The sequence below is a fragment of the Schistocerca gregaria genome, unplaced genomic scaffold (assembly GCF_023897955.1).
Source record: "Schistocerca gregaria isolate iqSchGreg1 unplaced genomic scaffold, iqSchGreg1.2 ptg000178l, whole genome shotgun sequence".
Taxonomy (NCBI): Eukaryota; Metazoa; Arthropoda; class Insecta; order Orthoptera; family Acrididae; genus Schistocerca; species Schistocerca gregaria.
This window is the reverse complement of record NW_026061728.1, coordinates 12115683-12136584: the sequence shown is the minus strand read 5'-3', so window position 1 is coordinate 12136584 and position 20902 is coordinate 12115683. Positions and strand designations below refer to the sequence as shown.

The following is a 20902-nucleotide window of genomic DNA, read 5'->3' as shown; positions in this document are numbered from 1 at the left end:
GACATACTGAGACCGTTGGACGAAATCCAGGGCTCGTAGGCGGTTGTTGGCAATTCCAGTCCGAACATTTCGTAAAAGCCATCGAAAGTTGTGAGCAGCAGTCCGTCGTATATCGTCTGTAAAATCAATGCCGAGACATTTCAAACTATCACTGAGCTCTAAGGGGGTGACACTGTTCTCAGACAATCCGACCCCGATGTTCATCGCCACAGATTTTGCGACGTTGATACGACTACCAGTGGCCATGCCATATTTCGCTATCCAAGTTAGTGCGCTAGCGGTGTCGTCACCGTTGCGGATGACAATCAGCAGGTCGTCAGTGTACGCTTTACATCGGAAAGTGTGGCCTCGTAACGTCATACCCGTTAGTCGTTGGCGCAGGCCGCAGAGGAGAGGTTCCATGGCCACAGCGTAAAGTAAAGTGGACAGAGGGCAGCCTTGGCGTATCGATCGAGAAATTGTGAGGGGCTGCGAAGGTCGGCCGTTGACGATCACCTTGGACGTCGCGCCACGGAGTAGTCGCATGACGACAGTGACGAATGGCTGTGGGTACCGCATATGTTGGAGGACCGCTTCCAAATAGTTGTGGTCCACTCGGTCGAAAGCTTGACTAAAATCGATGGCCGCCAGTGCACCCTTCAGACGACATGCCCTCGCCAGTGAGATCAAGTCACGATATTCGCTGAGTGCCGTTTGAATATTATTGTCGCCTCCCAATGACGTCTGATCGGGTGAGATAACATTGCGTAGGGTCTGGCGTATCCGCGCAGCCAACAGTCGAGAAAAGATCTTAAAGTCGCAGTTCAATAGCGTCAACGGGCGGTAGTCCTGCAGTCGTCAGCCTCCAGACGGTTTGTGAATAGGAATAATCATCCCTTCCACAAGGGCCGCAGGGAGCGGCACGTCCGGGGATAGTAGTTCGCGACAGATGTCCGTCCATCGGGAGGCTAATAAATATTGAAAAGTCCGGTAAAATTCCAAGGGGAGGCCATCAGGACCCGGAGACTTGTTGACAGCTCCTTTTCTAATGGCGTTGGTCACTTCTTCTTCTGTAATTTCTTCCATCAAGGCCGCTTTTATTACCGGGGTGATGGTGCCGTAAATCGTCTGAGAGACGTCCTCCAGTGCTGTTGGATCACGGTTCTGAGCGGAATAGAGCTGGGCATAATGATCGTAGAACGCTGTGTTTATGTCTTGTTGCGTGGTGAGGCGATGACCGTCCTCCGTATCGATGAAGCGTATCATCGCCTGTTGGCGTCGTTTACGTTCACGAAGGACGTGGAACATTGACGGGCGTTCGCTAGGTATCCGATCCTGCGTCCTCGAGCGGATTGACTACCCCCTCTAGGTGGCGTCGCATATGAGCGAGGATCTGAGCCTTGGCACGGTGGACCGCCGTTTGTCGTTCCGGAGACGGCGCCATAGCATCGCAGGTGCGCAAGACCCGGAAGTAAAAGTCGAGTGTATGTCTTCGCCAAGTAGCATGGTCGCGACCGTAGGTTATCAACTTTCGCCTCAGTGCCGGTTTGGCGCAGTCCAACCACCAGCGGATCGTTGTGGGATACGCACGGAGGCGATTTTCACACGAATGCCACGTATCCTCAACGGCTTGGCGGCAATCCGGGTACGACAGGTGAGCGATTTTTAATTTCCACGGGCTGCGGCTTCTCCACATTTGTTGCCGCTGCAGGGTGATGGTACAAATGTAAGCTGAGTGGTCCGAGAATGCTGCAGGCCACAGTTCCACATCCTGTGTTCCAGAGAGAGTAAGACATAAATCCTGTCGATACGACTGGAAGAGTGACTCGTGAAGTGCGTGAATCCCGGTCGGTGGCCGTGAAGACGTTCCCAAGTGTCCACCATCTGCAGGTCTCGAATTAGCGTCTCGAGTTCCGGGCACGGATTATGACGTGGTAGTTGGTCTCTGGGCGCCAGTACGCAATTGTAGTCACCTCCAAACAACAGACGATCGTGGGGGCCTTGGAAGAGCGGGGCGACGTCTTCCGCAAAGAATCGTGAACGTTCGCGACGTTTGTCCGTCCCGGAAGGTGCGTAGATATTGATAAGGCGGACACCCAGTACTGTGAGTGCCATTCCTCTTGCCCCAGGCAGAAACATCATATCGTCCGCCACTATCCCTTCCCGAAGAAGTACAGCGACACCGCTGCATGTTGGGGAAGCTGGAGAGACGCAAGCATCGTAACCGTACATGCCTGGGAAGTCGTTGACGTACACTTCCTGGAGGAGGGCTATGTCGATGGAAGCAGAGTTCAACATATCCTGAAGCAAGGATAACTTAGCGCGCGTCCGTATAGTGTTGATGTTTATAGTTGCAATGCGATAAGTTTGAGGTGTATCCACAGCATCCGTGTTGGCCATCAGTACCCCTGTAAGGCTGTCTCGTCACTCTAACTGATGGCGGGAAAGGGTCAGCACTGGTGGGATAAATTTCCCCCCGTGTCGTCCGACACGATGGGCAAGGAGTGTGCCTCACAGTCGTCTGCCCAGTCGCCATGAAATACCATCGGCTGTTGATGGCTGTTAGTGGCTGCTGCGGCACTCGGCGCTGACTCCATCGGCTCTTCTGGCTGGGAATCGGCAGCGGCTGCCTGCTTGTTATCCTGCTGTTCTGTGGGGTCGGAGGGGCTGAAGCCGTCACCGCGGAGATCTGTTGAGTTTGAAGTTACAGCGGACTCTGTACCGCCGGTACCGTCGTCGGAATTTCCACTGTCCATGTCAGACGATCGCTGCAAACACTCGTCCGATGGAGCACGCCGCCGTCTCTTGTGTTGTCGCGGGGAACGCTGTTTACGGTCGTGTGCTTCAGTATCTGAATGTGGGTAAATTTCTTCAGCTGCTCCGGTGTCTGGAAGAAAAGCCGCTGTCGGCACAACCCGTGGGTCAATGTCCATCCTGGCATCCATGCCTTCTTGCAAGGTCGGTCGGCGATTATCATCAGGTGGGGGTGCCGTTGTACAGACCGGATCATGTACTGTAGAAGCCATTATGTTCACGCCGTCGGGGGCGGCTATCGGACTAATTTCGTCAGTATCGGTAAAGGTTGCTGCCCGTGTAACTTCGGCGTAATTGAGAGGAAGGGTCGTCACCGTAGAAGGAGTCATAGATTCACATGTCGGGATTTGAGTAAGCCGTCGTCGGGGACAATCCGAACGGACGTGCCCTACTTGGCCACAACCAGAGCAAGTGCGTGGCTGACCGTCATACATAATGATCGCCCTACATCCGCCAATGACAAGATAGGACGGAACATGTTTGGTCAATTCAATTTTAATCTGTCGTACCCCGTTCTTAACGGGGTACGTTGTAAAGGTGGTCCATTTTTCTGCCATATGGCTGATCACTCCGCCGTAGGGCTGGAAAGCTGCGCCGACTACGTCCGGTGGTACTTCAAAAGGGAGTTCGAAGACGCGTATCGTACGTAGGCCAAGCCCCGCGTGATCGATAGAGACCGCCCCAATATGGCCATCAGAATGTTTGAATTTAAGACCGTTCGCATGTGCGCTCACGATGCTGTTGCACACCTCGTCATTTACTAGCTTGACGTAGACAACACTGCTCGTGATAGAGAGATGGATACCAATTATGTCTCGCGGGTCAATTTTAACGTCGTCACGTAAGAAACGTTCCACTTCAAAAGCTCGCGGTCGTGCATGATCGGGTTGAAAACTGATCTTGATGGTGGTTTGTCTGTATGAATGTGCCATGGTGCGTCGGTAGTGACAACGCAGTAGTAAACAGCTACGAGCACTCGCGACCACGCGGACGGGACGTAAACAAGACGTCCTCGCCGCAGCGCTGCGGAAAGCAGACTGACCATTAGGCCACACGGTCACTGACGACCAAGTATAACTTATATACGACTCACCTCGAAACGCTCACACCCCAGAGGAATTGTGTTTTCGTTCTATACAGACGCTGCCCCTTGCTGTTTCCCACCCTTTCGTCACATTCAACCTCTTACGAGACCGACCAAATATAGACTGGGAAACAAAACCACACACTTTGTGCATTCGCAATCGAAGACAGGGCGTCTCTCGCCGCATTTGCTACGATGGCCATTTGCTACTTCTGCAGAAGCGGCGGCGACGACGACGACCGAGAGAGACTCTGAGATATATGAAAAATACATCTACTGTCTCGTCCCACATTATGCTGTACCGCTTTGACAAATGCTTTATCTGCGCCATTCGCCTTAATCACATCTGAGAGTAATTCTTAATAAAACGAGTGTCGCTAATTGTTCGTCATCCCAATTACTGTTTGCTATACGGCCACGACGCACAACTGATATCCAAAATTCGTCTGCCTCCTGTGAGAATCGAACTCATGACCCCTGGTTTACTAGACCAGTGCTCTGCAACTTCTTTTTTTTTTTTTTTGATGTGGTGAGAGTGATTTTGCCCCAGTGAGTAAAACGTGTACCTCTGGTGGGACTCGAACCCACAATCCCCAGTTTAGGAGACCGATGCCTTATCCATTTTCTTTAACGAGCATTTCCGGTACCGGGAATCGAACCCGGGCCTCCTGGGTGAGAGCCAGGTATCCTAGCCACTTTTTTTTCTTTTTATCTTTTTTTTCCCTTCCTCTGAGGGTTGAACTCACGACCCCTGGTTTACCACACCAGTGCTCTGCCACTTTTTTTTAATATACAATCATGTATATGAAGGAGATTATAACTGAAAATTATCGCGGCTCCATTGCCTTGTGGTAACAGAAAAACGACAAAGAAGTGAAAGGAAAAGGGAAAATTAATCCACTGAGCTAAAGATGCGCGGCCTAGCGGTACTTTTGCGTACTTCGTCCTTACGGTCGTCTGGATAATCAGTCTTCAGCTGACAACACTTCATATTACCGACTAATATTTGCAGCTATGGATACCCATTACTGCTTGGCTACACATCTGACACGTAACCGCTGTGATCTCCGACCAACACCACTTGCATTTCAGAACATGTCTTTCAAACATGTCTACAAAATCACCTTCACCTTCAAATACAGTTTCCTTGCGACTGACGGAGGCCTAGGCAAAGTTTAAAGTTGCAATTTCCATTAAATCACGTTAATCAGAAAAATGGTAATTTACATCTGCAGCGGAACAAAATTCCGTTCCGCCCAGCGTGGGGCTCGAACCCACGCCCCTGAGATTAAAAGTCTCATGCTCTAGCGACTGAGCTAGCCGGGCTGCCTCTGTGAACACATGCCGGGTACCACGTCACACAGTACTCGTTTGGGTTGGGTGGTCCAATACAGAATCTCTCCATGGTGCCTAATGTGTTCCTAACGTCACACTCGTCACGTACTTCACTTTTATTTCATAATCATTTCTGAGAGGTAAAGGAATTGCATGAAAACCTGCAGAGCTAGTGGCGTCAAAATTAACACACATACTGGATGTGACTCATAAGCCGAACGAGTTACTTTCCGACGTTGTCTTAGATGTAATAGTGCCAGTCAAAACTCGCGGCGACGGCACTCTGCCGACCATTTCGCTAGTTAACACCGGTCTTGTTGTGTGTGTTTCAAGCTGAAGAACATCTCCAAGCAGGAAATGGTCAACAGCAACATTCAGACGGTTTCGTACTGCTCAATTGCTACATTAAAACGGTATGTTTCTTTTTCAGAACTGGAAAAACACGACCGTGACAGAATTCAAACCTGCAGTCTTCGGATCCGAAGTCCGACACCTTATCCTTTTTTTTTTTTAATCTCATTTTGTGCGCTTTTCTTTGTTGTATCTGCTCGGGGCGGGCGTTGTAAGACATCCGATGAAGTTCATTGATGATCGATCAATTGTTCACGGTACGTAACCCTCTGACCGAACACTCTGAGCTAACGTGCCGGCAAAAATCTCATATTGTTCGTTTCATCTGCTAGTGGCGGACGTCGTAAGACGTCCGTTTCAGTTCGTCGTTGATCCCTTAACTCAGTTGTTTTTTTATTACAGAGGCAGCTAACACTGACCGAACACGCTGAGCTCCGTGCTGGCAAGACCATTTCGCTAGTTAACATCGGTCTTGTTGTGTGTGTTTCAAGCTCAAGAGCATCTCCAAGCAGGAAATGGTCAACAGCAACATTCAGACGGTTTTTGTACAGCACAATTGCTACACTAAAACGGTATGTTTCTTTTTAAGAACTGGAAAAACACAACCGTGACAGGATTCGAAAGTGCAATTTTCGGATCCGAAGTCCGACGCCTTATCCATTAGGCCACACGGTCACTGACGACTTAGTATAACTTATATACGACTCATCTCGAAACGCTCACACCCCTGAGGAATTGTGTTTTCGTTCTACACAGCCGCTGCCCCTTGCTCTTTCCCACCCATTCGTTACTTTCAACCTCTTACGAGAACGACCAAATATAAACTGGGAAACAAGACCACACTCTTAGTGCATTCGGAATCGAAGGCGGGGCGTCTCTCGCCGCATTTGCTACGATGGCCATTTGCTACTTCTGCAGAAGCGGCGGCGACGACGGCCGCAAGAGGCTCTGAGATATGTGAAATATACATCTATAAGATATAATTCAGACTGCCTCGTCCCACCTTATGCTGTACCGCTTTGCTTTATCTGCGCTATTCGCCTTAATCACATCTGAAAGTAATTCTTAATAAAACGCCTGTCGCTAATTGTTCGTCATCCCACATACTGTTTGCTATACGGTCACGACGCGCAACTGATTTCGAAAATTCGTCGGCCTCCTGTGAGGATCGAACTCACGACCCCTGGTTTACTAGACCAGTACTCTGCCACTGAGCTAAATAGGCGCGGCGTAGCTGTTCTTTTGCGTACTTCGTTCTTACGGTCGTCTGGATCATCAGTCTTCAGCTGATAACACTTCATATCACCGACTAATATTTGCAGCTTTGGCGACCCATTACTGCTTGGCTACACATGTGACGCGTAACCGATGTGCTCTCCAAACAACAACACTTTCATTTCAGAACATGTCTTTCACACAAGTCTACAAAATCACCTTCACCTTCAAATACAGTTTCCTTGCGACTGACGGAGACCTAGGCAAAGTTTAAAGTTGCTATTTCCATTACATCACGTTAATCAGAAAAACGGTGATTTACATCTGCAGCGGAACAAAATTCCGTTCCGCCCAGCGTGGGGCTCGAACCCACGACCCTGAGATTAAGAGTATCATGCTCAAGCGACTGAGCTAGCCGGGCTGCCTTTTAAATTTTTTTTAAAATTTTTTAATAGTTTATTTTCTTTTTTTATGCATCTCAGCGCTAGGCAGTCGGCGGCAAGGCGGGCAGGCGTCGCATCCTTAGGCCTGGCCACGATGTCACCGCCATACCCCGCACTCATTCGCATGGTTTTGTGATTTTATGTTATGGCTATTTGTGTATTATTCATTTTTGTATTAATTTTCAAAGTGGCATCATGTGCGCCAGTGTTTTTATACATATAAACAGAATGTTAAAATAAATCCATGTCTGGTCTTGGGATCACGCAGCACACTATGAAATCCAGCACAGCAGATACTCTAAGTTGGTCTTCGCGTACAAATAATTTTCCCAGTTTCCATGTCGTTTATTAGTATGGTGAATTCTGTTGCCAGATGGTTGATTGTGGATTCCTGCTTCTCAAAACCTTGAGCATGCTATGCGTTTGAAGATGCGCGCTGGTAACGTGGGGGCACCATAGAGCAGGGACATGCCAAACAACCATTTCCCGTATTATAAGTCCTCTTGATAGGAATAATAGAAGCTGCAGAAAACTTCTGGTTCTTACTAAATCTTTGTGCAGCTTTGATGAAAGATAATGCGAAATGAAAGTAAACAAATGAGTATCCTCTTCTGGGTGTCGCACTGCGGAACCAAAAGTAAAGTGCTTTCATTGCAAAACGAAAAGGAACACCAAAATACAATTAAATGTTCGAGGCCGAGTGCACGATGTACTCTGTACCGTCTATTGATCCATGATGCAAATCACCCACATCTGACGGTGCGGAGCAGACCAATCCATGGAAACAATAACAATAATAACAAAGTAGTGAAAAAAAAGAAAAACTCCGCCCAATGGATTTAGAAACTTAAATTCTTCCATCACTTAAAGCAATAGTGAGAAAATATTGGAACTGGTCTTTATACTGTCGCAATTTCCTAATCGCATAGTACTCTTCGATGAGGTACATCTGATAATCGTGTAGCGTTGCCGTTGTATGGACGAGCATGTAATAGACGAACTGGCCCATGAGCCAGACATAACTATTATTCTTAGATTGAGGATAAAGCTGCCAGTCCGGTCGGAGCGCGTCTTGAAGTTGAATGGAAGTATCCGACGTCCTATTAATGGCAGCGAGTTTCTTTCGTGTCCACTGCCATATCTGTGTTTGATCCCTGCAGTGGAAGAGATGCGGCAGGGTTTCCACTAGGTTACACTTGGCACAAAACGGGGTGGGCCGCAGCTTGATTTTGTGCAATTTCTCTCCAGTGGGAATCACCTTATTGACAGCGTCATGCCAAACAGATCGAACTCTGGAACGAAGGAACGGATAACTAATGTTCTTCCATATATTTCTATAGTTTATGCCTGAATGTTTCTTCTCAATTGGGTTATTCAGCTGCCGTTTAGTAAGAGCACGATAGATCTCCGCCGTGTGGAACGGATGCGGGTTATCCTGAACATAGCTGAGCTCCACGTAATATCGCCAGACATAGCTGAGCTCAGGATGAATGTGTCCCACATACGTTGGCGCAGACAACTCCTTTGGACGTAAGGTCTTGAAAAGCTGTTCCGTAAGGCTATTTTGGTTACTGTGTAGTATGCGGGAAGTACGAGTTAAAAAAGTAGCAACACATTGGGATTCAACGTCTTTGACGCCTAAGCCACCTCGGGAACGAAGTAACGAGGTAGCTTTAAAGGAAACTTTAAAGATGTTCCCTCCCCAGACATACCAGCAAGCAAGTGCTAAAAATTTTTTCGCAATGGCTGTTGGGATTGGTAAAACAGCGGCAGTATGATAGAGCTTACTGAAAACGTAACTATTAATAAACTGTGCCCTCTGCATCCGGTCTAAAGACCGCATGTTATGTTCTTTGATCACCGCACGTAAGATGGTAAGCTTGCGTTCCCAATTCGCGTTGAGCATTGCCTGGGGATGTGGTGATATAACCAGTCCTAAATGCCACAGATGTTCGGTCTTCTCCAACCAAGAAATATCGATGGAGTTTGGATTACGACCCAACGGCATGATTTTGGACTTTCGCTCATTAAGTCTGGCGCCACAAGCGACAGAGTACTGATGGACAATCCGACGAACTGACCCCAGCTCTTCGGTGGTGGTAATAATCACACTGATATCGGCGGCATAGGCGTGGTAGACCGTTTTGTTGTTTAACGTTTGCAACCCATGTAAAGTTATGTAAAACTTTTTAAGAAGTGGCTCTATAGCAATCGAGAATAAAGTCATGGAAAGGGGGCACCCTTGTCGTACTGATTGTCGTATAGGCACAGGGGCGGTTAACTGGCCGTTAACCTTCACGCGTGAAGACGTTCCGCAGATACATTTCTTAATAAGCTGTCGAAAACGCTGACTGAATCCCATTTTACTCATTGTGCGCAATAAAAATCAGTGATTAATTCTGTCAAACGCCTTATCGAAGTCGAGAAACAGTAACGCCAAATCAGTGTTGGTAATCCAAGTTAAATAAGCCAGGTCACGATATTCACACAGGGCATTTAACATAGATCGACCACTGACTGCACTCGTCTGATAAGGGCCAAGTACTTTGCCAAGAAGCACTTTAAGCCTGTTGCTTATAATCCTAGTCAAGATCTTGAAATCGGAGTTAAACAACGTAATGGGCCGAAAATCATTTAACATAGTCGGATTTGATGTTTTAGGAACCAGGACAACCATTCCTTGCGTGAACTGCGGGGGGAAGGCAGCATGCGAGAACAATTCATTGTACATTCGGGTCAATTCGTCACCGATCACATCCCAATACTGTGAATAAAATTCGACCGGTAAGCCGTCTAAGCCGGCAGCTTTGTTCTTGGCAGCGTACGCAATAATGGACTTAACTTCAGAGTTGGTGACATTGGCCAAGAGATCAGCGTTATCATCCTGATCCACTGTGGAGGCGATGTCGGTTAAAAATCATCCCCCGCCGATAGATCGGTATCTGACTCGGAATAATGTTCTCGAAAATAATTGAAGACATACGCCTTGATAGCACCCTGCTCATTGTACAGATGCCCCCCAGCATCCGTAAGATGAGCAATAAGTTTTTGTTTACCACGTTTCTTTTCCCGTATGATATGGAATAACGATGTGGACTCGTGGGAAACGTCATCAGAAGAGCGCGATCGTACCCGATTACCAACAAGTGCTTCACGAACTAAAGTTGTAAGTTTTGCTTTGATACGCTTGATGCGGATCAGGTTGTCGGACAATGCGGAGGGATCGCTGTACAGCTGGCGTAAACCGAGGAAATAAAATTCTAGAGACTGTTTCCTCCAATAAGCCCTGGTCCTGGCAAACTTGCAGAGACATTTCTGAATCCGCGGCTTAACAAAATCCGTCCACCAAAGAATGCGCTCCCTATACCGAGCTTGCCTCTGGAGGCACTGCTGCCACGTGGCAACGAGGCAACGCCTTCTTCTAGCAGAGAGACATTCAGCTGCCACGTGCCGCGTCCCAAAAATGTCTTCTGTCGCAAATGCCGTAACGTTACGTGGTATGCGGAGTGGTCACTAAAACTGAGCGGCCATAGTTCACAATCACGAATGGTATTTAAAAGGTCTTGAGAAACATAAAACCTATCCAGACGGCTGGAAGAAGCAGCGCTCACATAGGTATATCCCATCGTGTGTGGTCGAAGGTGACACCAACTATCTTTTAAATGCAGTCCATCTGTTAACATTAGTAGGTCGGGACAAAAATTAAAATTCGGACGTTGATCTGCTTTGCGCAAAACGCAGTTAAAATCCCCACCCAGGATGATCTTCAGACGAACGTTTGTCAATAATGGCACAACTTCAGCCCTAAAAAAATCACTTCTGTCCCGTCCGCCAGCGGACCCTGTCGGGGAGTACACGTTCAGGAGAAGCAAATCCTGTAATTGGGCGGCAATGCCGCGTCCCGTTTCTAAGATCGCAGTAGGTTGGTAAGCCATGCCAGCTTTGAATAAAATCGCAGTTCCCGTCTCAGTGCCTAGATTTAATATGGCATCATACCCAGGTATTTCTCTAACCTTGGGTGACACAACTTCTTGGAAGAAAACTATATCGATATCTGCTGCATGTAGAGAGTCGGTCAAACATTTAAGTTTGACATCGGATGCGATCCGATTTAAATTAACTGTGACAAGTGTGTAATCTTGCATGGTGGGGATAGGAAGGGTCCGTTTTATTCACTGTCGTCGGCCCAAGACTTTTCGGATGGCGTATGCTGATGGCCAGTATCCATCAGCTCAGGACTCGGACGGTCGACATGCATGTCCATATCGGCCTCCCCCACGTGGCGGGCGACGGAACCCATTTCATCTGTGCTGCCGCGGTCACTGCCGTCTTTTCGGATCTGCTTTATGGTGCGCTGCAGTTTCTTTTCCAGAGTGCGTATCTCCTCCTCACTCTGCTTCCGTGCCGCCCGCTTAGATTTCCCCGTTCTTTGGGGAGGTGCGTCGGCGTCAGAAACGGTTTTGGTATCCGTCAAGAGGCTGTGCGTAGAGCCTTCCTCAGATTGGTCACTGCCGGGAGGGAGGGGTGTGGGGGGCGCAACGTCAGGGGTGCAAGAAACGCGCGACCTGTCGCCACCATCCGACAACTGTTTCAGCTCAGCGAACATGGTTGGAGTAATGACGGGAGTCGGTCCTGCATGGTCGGCACGACGGCCGACAGTCGCGCTATTCGTTCACGAGACTCAAAGGGCCTTAGACACGGGTTCACAGGTAGATGCCGTGTTTCTTGACTTCCGCAAGGCGTTTGACACAGTTCCCCATAGTCGTTTAATGAACAAAGTAAGAGCATACGGACTATCAGATCAATTGTGTGATTGGATTGAGGAGTTCCTAGATAACAGAACGCAGCACGTCATTCTCAATGGAGAGAAGTCTTCCGAAGTAAGAGTGATTTCAGGTGTGCCGCAGGGGAGTGTCATAGGACCGTTGCTATTCACAATATACATAAATGACCTGGTGGATGACATCGGAAGTTCACTGAGGCTTTTTGCAGATGATGCTGTGGTGTATCGAGAGGTTGCAACAATGGAAAATTGTACTGAAATGCAGGAGGATCTGCAGCGAATTGACGCATGGTGCACGGAATGGCAATTGAATCTCAATGTAGCGAAGTGTAATGTGATGCGAATACATAGAAAGATAGGTCCCTTATCATTTAGCTACAAAATAGCAGGTCAGCAACTGGAAGCAGTTAATTGCATAAATTATCTGGGAGTACGCATTAGGAGTGATTTAAAATGGAATGATCATATAAAGTTGATCGTCGGTAAAGCAGATGCCAGACTGAGATTCATTGGAAGAATCCTAAGGAAATGCAATCCGACAACAAAGGAAGTAGGTTACAGTACGCTTGTTCGCCCAATGCTTGAATACTGCTCAGCAGTGTGGGATCCGCACCAGGTAGGGTTGATAGAAGAGATAGAGAAGATCCAACGGAGAGCAGCGCGCTTCGTTACAGGATCATTTAGTAATTGCGAAAGCGTTACGGAGATGATAGATAAACTCCAGTGGAAGACTCTGCAGGAGAGACGCTCAGTAGCTCGGTACGGGCTTTTGTTGAAGTTTCGAGAACATACCTTCACCGAAGAGTCAAGCAGTATATTGCTCCCTCCTACGTATATCTCGCGAAGAGACCATGAGGGTAAAATCAGAGAGATTAGAGCCCACACAGAAGCATACCGACAATCCTTCTTTCCACGTACAATACGAGACTGGAATAGAAGGGAGAACCGATAGAGGTACTCAGGGTACCCTCCGCCACACACCGTCAGGTGACTTGCGGAGTACGGATGTAGATGTAGATGTAGAACCTGCAGGTGTGCAGCGTGGCTGTCGGCATCGGTGACATCACTACGAACGGGACATTGGGGGGTTGTCGCAGAGTTGTTGACAATAACTGCGCCGGCGTCTGGGGTCACCGCAGCCGGTTGGTGGAGCGTCGGGTGTGTCACAGGCGACTCCATCAGAGTCTGGGCGTAAGACAACCGATTGTCATCTTGCCCATCGAGAGGCGTAAGACAATGTTGCATTCTTCGTCGACCCGCCCGGACACGGGGACAAGCAGATTTTAAATGGTCGGTAGAACCACAAATTACACAAGTTCTCGGTTGTCCTTCGTACATCACCACCGCTCGAAAACCCTGCACCAAAATGTTGGACGGGATGTGCTTCGTCAAATCAATTTTCGCATTCCTAAAGCCATTATCTAAATTGAAATGTCTGTAACCCCTCCACTGCCCGGCATGAATTTGCAGGACATTACTGTAGCGAGACAAAGCTTGCCGAATTCTATCGAAGCTAACTTCGAAAGGCAAATTAAATATCCGGACGGTTCGTAGCCCTAGGCCAGCATGACTAACAGACACTTTGCATATTTCGCCTTTAGAATTTACAAAATCCGCTGTGCCCTCAATGAGGGTCATAATACGAACGCAAGGATCGTCACTAACAAATTTTACATACACAGCGTTCGCAAGAAAATCATATGAAAAGCCAAGAACTTCTTCATCTCGCAGTCCTAAACGATCGTAAAACCAGTCAACGAGTTCGTGAACCTGAGGTCAAGCATATCCATACGGAAATCCAAATCGTAGCGTGTAACGTCTCAACTCATCTTCCATCACTTTCTTGAAGTACTACTTACAGTACCAACAGCTGCGGGCGACGCCAAGCTCAGGCGAAGCGACCACTACCGCACGTCTGCTCATGGCCGCGGCCGCGGTGGAACTATCTGCCTAGGTGAATATGTGCCGGGTAGCACGTCACACAGTACTCGTTTGGGTAGGGTGGTCCCATACAGAATCTCTCCATGCTGCCTAATGTTTTCCTAACGTCACACTCGTCACGTACTTCACTTTTATTTCATAATCATTTCTGAGAGGTAAACGAATAGCATGAAAACCTGCAGAGCTGGTGGCGTCAATATTAACACACATACTTGATGTGACTCATAAGCCGAACGAGTTACTTTCCGACGTTGTCTTAGATGTGCAAGTGCCAGTCAAAACTCGCGGCGACGGCACTCTGCCGACCATTTTGCTAGTTAACACCGGTATTGTTGTGTGTGTTTCAAGCTGAAGAACATATCCAAGCAGGAAATGGACAACAGCAACATTCAGACGTTTTCGTACTGCACAATTGCTACACTAAAACAGTATATTTCTTTTTCAGAACTGGAAAAAACGACCGTGACAGGATTCGAACCTCCAATCTTCGGATCCGAAGTCCGACGCCTTATCCATTAGGCCACACGGTCACTGACGACCAAGTATAACTTACATACGACTCATCTCGAAACGCTCACACCCCTGAGGAATTGTGTTTTCGTTCTACACAGCCGCTGCCCCTTGCTGTTTCCCACCCATTCGTTACATTCAACCTCTTACGAGACTGACCAAATATAGACTGGGAAACAAGACCACACATTTTGTGCATTCGGAATCGAAGGCGGGGCGTCCCTCGCCGCATTTGCTACGATGGTCATTTGATACTTCTGTAGAAGCGGCGGCGCCGCCGCCGCCGACGACGACGACCGCCAGTGGCTCTGAGATATGTGAAAAATACATCTATAAAATATAATTCAGACTGCCTCGTCCCACATTATGCTGTACCGCTTTGGCAAATTCTTTATCTGCGCTATTCGCCTTAATCACATCTGAGAGTAATTCTTAATAAAACGCCTGTCGCTAATTGTTCGTCGTCCCAGATACTGTTTGCTATACGGCCACGACGCACAACTGATTTCCAAAATTCGTCTGCCTCCTGTGAGGATCGAACTCACGACCCCTGGTTTACTAGACCAGCGCTCCGCCACTTTTATTTTTTTTATTTTTATTTTTTTGCAGGCTGTGTGTACTATGTCCCTCTTGTTGTAAGCACTAGACAATCAGAACAGCTACAGGGCGGAGTAATTCACATCCTCAGCGGTAATTGCACTGTCACAAAGGCAGAGCAATTCCATAGGCGTCAGCTTCAAAAAGATCGCATGCCGATACCCGGGTTCGAACTAGGGACCTTTAGATCTTCAGCCTAACGCTCTCCCAACTGAGCTTTTTTTTTTTTATCAACAACTAAAACACTCTTCTTTGCTTGTCTCTGATTGCTTCTGGAGAAGTATAGAAAAAAAATAGCTCCGTTGCTAACAGGAGAATTGTCCTCATTTTCCGGAGTACTGGAGTATGCGAGTGGCGGGGGTGGGAACCAGGACGCGTGACAGAAGCAGTGGGGCCTCTTCGCGGCACCACTGGTGTCCTGCGGCCCGGGCTCACCCACTTACACTCACATGTCTCACCCTATACCCATTCTATTAAATGTTAATTTAAGCATATTGCCGAATATGTTGCCATGATTAGGATATCCGCAGGTTTTTGCGAATTCGATGTCCATAAACAGCTTGAATTCTAAGTGATCGTCACCACCAAGTTTATTAAAAACATAGCTGGAATAAGTGCCCAGCAACCACATAACTACATTATTTTTCGACGGCGGATAAAATCGCACGTCGGGTCGAGACAACATAGTTGAAGGTATGTTGGTGGTTGTGGTCCTCGTAATAATGGCTAGTTTTTCTCTCAGCCAACCCCAATTTCGTGCACGTTCTCCGCAGGTATAACGGTGCATAACGGTATCCACCAGTTGACGGCTATGGCACAGAGTTGTATCACTGAGTCCGATTTTATGTAGCCTCTCACTTGTACTAATCACTTCATTGATTGCTTTGTACCATGCAGTTCGAGCGGCTGAAGTAAGGATCCTGGAACTGACATTACGCCACACTATATCCCAGTTGATGCCACTGCACTTCGTAACAATTGGATTTGGTCCTTCATGTTGTCGCCAGTATGCCAATATTGCTGTAGCTGCTAAATGTCGAGAATTTAAGCTCTTGACTGATGTAGCTGCATGCAAGGAAATAGTCGCGGATGTATTTGAGCTTGTAACTGATGGTCTGAATGTTCAGCGGGTGGTCAAGACTTTGCGGCCTGACAGCATAGAATAATTGCGCCGTAATGCCCGAAGGGCAGTTGGTAAGGATAGAGACCGTCCTTGTGACATAGAGAGCCGCTGCCTTTTTCTTGATGTCGACTAAGCCCATCCCTCCGTTCAGGGGGTGGAGTGTAGCAGTTTTGGCAGATACACGAAAAATTTCCACGCGCTAAATAAAATTTGTTATCGTCGACATAATATTTCTAGCAATGACAGCAGGGAGCGGCAGAAGCTGCGCCATGTAGTAGGCTTTTGATAAGATACAGGCATTGATAAGTTGAATGCGATCAAATTGGTTGAGGCTGCGATGGTAATTATCAATTAGGGCTCCATTTATTTTACGTGCTACATCTCGCCAGTTAGCCGCTATCATCTGTAGAGAGGACGCCGTCAACATGATCCCCAGAGCCTTGTGTTCTCTGACTTGTTTAGCATAATCAACACGCAAATGCTGGAGGCCACAGAGGTTCAGAAATTTGCTTTTGTGTTCATTTAACTGCACCCCTGACACCAGACAGTATTTCCGAAGTTCAGCCTCTAATACCGTGACATCATCGACATCGCGAATCACCACACCCACATCGTCGGCATAAGCTCCGATTACACTTTTTACCCCAGAAATTGTAATCCCAGTGAGTTTCGTCTCCAACTGTTGTAACAGAGGTTCAAGGAAAAGTACAAAAAGCAACATAGACAGAGGGATCCCTTGTGGAACCCCTCGATTTTGTCCCCGATGATGTGCCAATATTGCTTGTAAAATTCAATTGGTAAACCATCAGGGTCCGGCGATTTCCCAATCGGCGAACTGCAGACAACCCCCAAAACATCTTTATTACTGAAGGCCAACGAGATAGAGTCATTGTCTTCCCTAGTTACGGTAGATGAAATGGCACTAAACAGTCCATCATAGCAGTCATCGTGTAGAGTCACTGATGCGTAGGTGTTGACAAAATAGTCGTGCAGTGCTGTGACAATCTCTCGTTGTGTGTCAACCGTTGTTCCATCCTCGAGTTTCAGGGCGCCAATAAAAGTCCGCCTCCTGTTCCTTGTATGTTTGACGAGGTGGTACAGAGCCGCTGCTTCATCATCTCTGACCGACGTCACTTTAGATTTTATCTTAAGGCCGTCCAGTTGGCTCCTCTTCAGACAGATTAATTTTGCCTTTATTTTCCGAATGTCGTCAATTCTGGTGGCCGTCGCGTCTGCACGATCGTACAGGTCCCGTAAGATTGTGTAATAAAATTCCATCGTCTTTTTGATTTCCGCCGCCCTTTCAATTCCGAATGACATGATAACTTTTCGCAGTTTCGGCTTTGCCTGCGGAGTCCACCACTCTATAGTGCTGCGAAACTTGTGAGTAGCGCGCAAGCACTGCTCCCAAGCACGACGCACCCCCTCCTCCAGCTCAACATCCGATAACAAAGACACATTCAGGTTCCATTGATCTTTATACCATCGCGTGGGTTGGGGAAGTAATTTCAAGCACGCGATGACACCACTGTGATAGGAGAAACTGGAGGGGATCGTCTCTACTTTTAATAAATCATTCTCGATAACATCGGAAACATAAATCCGGTCGATTCTGCTACAGGAATTTGCGACGATGTGAGTGAAGCGTACCAATGTCGGGTACCTAATTTCCCACGCATCTTTAAGTTTGAGGTCGGTCACGAGGCGCTTTAATTCAGACGAATAATTAAAAGTTGGGGACTGATCTTTCCTGGATAAGACACAATTAAAATCACCACCAATGATAATGTGTCGGGGATTTTTCCGAAAGAAAAAAAGTAGCTCGTTCCGCTCTATAGGTATTACCAGAAGGTGCGTACAAGTTGATGATGGTGACGCCGAAAACGGTGATCCCGATCCTTCTACCCGATTCCAATTTGTCGATCTGAGTAACTGGAATCCCTTCTCTAATTAAGACTGCGGTGCCCACGGTCGTTTCCAGGGAAAAATTTGCAATGCCGACAAACCCAGGAAGAGTAAATTGTGGCATCGACACCTCCTGCAAAAGTGGTATATCAGTACCGGGCTCATATAGATATTGTTTTAATGCATGCAGTTTCACTTCTGATCTGATTTTATTAATATTGAGGGTCGTGATCGTATAGGCCTGTGACATAATAACAGGACGTCTGAGAGAAGGAGGGATCAACTGCCGTTAATTGCCCACATCTCCATGCCATTCCATGTGAGTAGTGGCCGCGGAATTCCTGTCTGGAACGTCACTGAGTTGATCTCTTGCATCTTTGTTTTTACTCTTTTTCCGGACAGCATTAACATTGGGTGGTACTCGGATCCTGTGACGGACACTCTGCAGCACCGCTGCAGTCGGAGGTGTGGGAGGGTCTTGGGTGATGTCAATCGTCTCTCCCGACACATCTTGCGCCGGGAGCGCATGCGCCGAAACCGCTGGCGAGCGATCAGCTGAGCCACCACTTTCACTATCAGCTTGTTTGGCAACACTCGCTGCCCGAAGTTGTTTGTTGTCACTGACAGTCCCAGGCTGCTGTGATTGTATACCGTCGCGGAGTTGCTGACATTCATGTTGTTCTGAGGCTAGGGTCGGAGCAGTTGCCACGTGTTGTGTACCGTCCGCTACCGGAGACATTGTTTGTATACCATCACGGCGAGCCGCGATGTGAGTACTTCCAGTAGATACGTGAGCCACATCTACTTGTTGACCTTCCTGAGTGTGCTGTTGCGGAAGTTCTGAGACATGAGCCTGTGGTAACTGAACGGCGTCGACGGAAGTATCGACGCTTGAAATTGCGGTAGAAGAATCGTCCAAAATCGCTGCACCGGTTATAACTTTAGTATCCGAAGCGATCCCCCGTACGACCGATTCCGCGGTCTCGTGCGCACTGAAGGTTTTATCATCAGAGTCACGGCTGTCACAAGTTCAACGCCTCTTATTAGTCGTGGCATCGACCTTCGTGGGTGGCTTAGCACCATTGTCTCTCCTAACCAGAGCTGGAAACTCTTCAGGGCGAAATTCTTTTAGCTCTTCCGAAGGTACGGCAGAACTAGGGACCTCACCCTCTACGATAGGGTTATCCGAAACTACGAGGGTCGGTCAAAAAGTAATGCCTCCCATTTTTTTTCTACTTAAAAAAATTAAGTTAAGTGAAAAATTTGAATTTGGCGCCATTCCTCAAACCTTCTTCTGCAATCCTCTGCAGTAGTAACTTTCTGTGTCAACAGGTGGCAGCACAGCAGAAGTTTGTAAGATGGCCGACATCGATGTTCGTTTGAGACAGCGTTGTGTGATTGAATTCTTGAATGCAGAAGGTGAAACGCCCATACGCATTCATGAAAGACTGAAGAAGGTGTATGGTGTTGTGACAGTGGATGTCAGCACTGTTAGACGATGGGTTCGTCGTTGTAAGGAAGCTGAAGGGCAAACACCGTTGACTGACGAAAAGCGGAGCGGCAGGCCGGTGAGTGCAGTGACTCCACACAACATTCAGCAAGTTGATGACATCATTCGTGGTGACCGTCGGGTGACTGCAGATGAAGTGTGTCGCATTATTTCTCTTAGTAAAGGCAGTGTGATCACGATTATTAAACAATTGGGGTACTCAAAAGTTTGTGCACGGTGGGTTCCAAGAATGTTAACCGATCAGAATAAAGAGGCAAGGAAAACAATAGCCTCCCAACACTTGCAGCGCTTCCGTTTGGAGGGAGATGAGTTTCTGAAAAAAATTGTGACCGGGGACGAAACATGGGTGCATTTTTTTGAACCTGAATCAAAGAGGCAGTCAATGGAGTGGCGTCACACAAGCTCGCCGAGGAAGAAAAAATTCAAAACTGTGCGATCGGCAGGGAAAGTTATGGCAACAGTTTTCTGGGATACAGAGGGTGTGATTCTGGTTGATTTTTTGGAGCAGGGATGCACAATAAATTCTGTTCAATACGTCACAACCCTCAAATAACTTAAAGCACGTCTTCAGCGAGTTCGCCCAACAAAATCAATGGCAGATGTTCTTCTTTTGCATGACAATGCAAGACCACACACCAGTCGTCACACCTCTGACGAGATTGTCAAAATTGGATGGGAAGTTTTGCCTCATCCCCCATACAGCCCTGACCTGGCACCATCAGACTTCCATCTGTTCGGGCCACTAAAAGAAGCTCATCGTGGGATTCATTTTGAAGATGAGGAGGCCGTCAAAACATCCGTGCGTCAATGGCTTAGGAAGCAGAGCTGTGATTTTTACCGTGCTGGGATACATGCCCTTGTTCAAAGATGGACCAAAACTGTAGAGATGGGCGGAGATTACATTGAAAAATGACAAAATGATCCTCAATGTTGTGGTTTTCAACCTATGTAATTGCATTTAAATTTCCTGACAATTAAACGTAGAAAAAAAAATAGGAGGCATTACTTTTTGACTGACCCTCGTACATCAGCCAACGTAAGACTTTTACGCTTCTGTAGCGAATTTTTTAGCACAAACATTCGCCTGGGACAGTCATGACGCAGGTGACCACTCTCATTACATATATGGCATGTGGGAGTTTGGCCACTGTAAGTAACATGAGCCCTATAGTCACAAACGGTAACATGCGAGGGTATATTCTGCTTTATATGCATTTCTACTGATCGGACGCCACTGTAACATTGTAACCTGTGCTGGTTTGACCACCGTTCGTTACGAATCTGCTTGATATCCCCGAATTTGGACAGAACT

At 47.5% G+C, this 20902-nt stretch overlaps 4 non-coding genes across 4 annotated transcripts; all 4 read right to left on the bottom strand.

Annotated features, from left to right (window-relative positions):
* Positions 1-5130: 5130 nt before the first annotated feature.
* On the bottom strand, positions 5131-5203 carry Trnak-uuu (transfer RNA lysine (anticodon UUU)). The gene has a single exon. It is a non-coding gene; the product is annotated as a tRNA-Lys (tRNA).
* Positions 5204-6716: 1513 nt separating this feature from the next.
* On the bottom strand, positions 6717-6788 carry Trnat-agu (transfer RNA threonine (anticodon AGU)). Its single transcript has one exon. It is a non-coding gene; the product is annotated as a tRNA-Thr (tRNA).
* A 338-nt stretch (positions 6789-7126) lies between these two features.
* Trnak-cuu (transfer RNA lysine (anticodon CUU)) lies at positions 7127-7199 on the bottom strand. Its single transcript has one exon. It is a non-coding gene; the product is annotated as a tRNA-Lys (tRNA).
* A 7203-nt stretch (positions 7200-14402) lies between these two features.
* Positions 14403-14475, bottom strand: Trnar-ucg (transfer RNA arginine (anticodon UCG)). The gene has a single exon. It is a non-coding gene; the product is annotated as a tRNA-Arg (tRNA).
* Positions 14476-20902: the final 6427 nt, after the last annotated feature.